A 1,701-nucleotide genomic window follows, 5' to 3' on the forward strand; every position below is an offset into this window, starting at 1 on the left:
GTGGTCGGTGGGCTCCCACAGGGGAGCGCCACTCAGCTGGCTGACGGGCTCCAGACGCCTGGCTCACGGCTGGCCAGCGCAGCTTTGGTGGGGGAAGCCTCCCCCACCTCTGGCAGTGCTACTGAGCGGAGGAGGCAGCAGGCGCAACGGGGCGGGATGAGCAGGAATGGTGTGGTGCCCGCCTGGGCTTGGGCTCCTCCCCAGCCGCCTGCCACTTCGCCCACTACTACATCCCTCAGGGGATGCCCGACTGTCAGTTTCAGGCCAGCCTGCAGGGATCGGGCCAAAACCGGCAGTCTGACATCCCCCGAGGGGTCCCGGATTGAGAGAGGGCACAGGCTAGGCTGAGGGACCCCATCGGTGCACGAATCCGTGCACAGGCCTCTAGTTTAAAGAGTAACCCTTTTTCGGTAGGGCTCCCCTCCTATTGAAGGGGAAAGAATTGATGCCTTTTCACTTAGGTTAAAAAAAAAAAAGCTCCGGTATCAATAACTTGCTCAAGGTCACAGAGCTGTGGTTTGTCCTATCCAAACCCACGTTCTTTCCACATACAATTCTGCCTCTTTGTCTCCACAAGCATTGACTCTGGCTGCTGTCCTGGCATGTGGGCATGAAAGAGGCCTGTGTGGCATCGGCCAGGGTCACCTGAATAAACATTTTCCAGTTTTCCTTAAATATGGGCATGGTGCTGGTTTGGTGGTAGGTTAGCGCCTCTGGATTCATCATTGTTCGCACCTGTGGCCTCATTGGGGCAACTGTAGAATGTCTACATATCCTACAGGCACTGTGACATTTGTGGAGCATCAGGGTGGACTTCTCTGTGACAGACTTTTTTGCATCAATACTGCAAAAAGGACGGGTCTTGGTAAACATTTGTTGAGAGCTAACTGCTGCATGGCGCTGTGCGAGGCATAGAAAAGAGGCGCACGGCTTCTGTGCCGTGTGTGCCTGCTTTGCGTCCTTCAGTTTTGCAGGTCACATCACCGAGAGACTTGGTCCTCACAGTGTCGGTAATGCAAGTACTTTGGGAACACTACAAGGTCACCTTTGAAGTACGGCACTTAGGGAATATGCCAGCTGTAAAATTACATTGTATGCTTTATTTCTGAAAGTACTCTGAGCTTTGCCAATTCAAAGCCTCCATAAACAGAATTGAGGAGAGAAAAGTCTTATGTAGGGAATTTTCATATCTTGAGAGAAACGGAATCTATCAAAGGGAGTTCTCTTTCTTAAAAGCCTTTTGGTAAATTCGGTGCTTTTAATTGGCAAATAAATTACCTTTGACATTTAATGGGGAGTTGGTTTGTTTTAGGTGTAAAATGGAACTGAGAAGAACTGATTCCCTACAGTGGTTCTCAACCTTCCTAATGCCGCGACCCTTTAATACAGTTCCTCATGTTGTGGTGACCCCAACCATAAAATTATTTTCGTTGCTACTTCATAACTGTAATTTTGCTACTGTTATGAATCGTAATGTAAATATTTGATATGCTATATGTGTTTTCCGATGGTCGCGACCCACAGGTTGAGAACCGCTGCCAAGTTCTGGTTCCTGATTCTACAGAGAATGTTTGTTCTTAATTGGGAATAAAACTAGAAACCAGCAGGTTGGGGGAAAGGGAGTGTATGTTTAACATAAAATCAATATTTAGACTTCTTGGGGACTTTTTCATGAAGCTATTTATTGCTTGATTTTTCAGG

The sequence above is a fragment of the Myotis brandtii genome, unplaced genomic scaffold (genome assembly GCF_000412655.1).
Source record: "Myotis brandtii unplaced genomic scaffold, ASM41265v1 scaffold293, whole genome shotgun sequence".
Classification (NCBI taxonomy): Eukaryota; Metazoa; Chordata; class Mammalia; order Chiroptera; family Vespertilionidae; genus Myotis; species Myotis brandtii.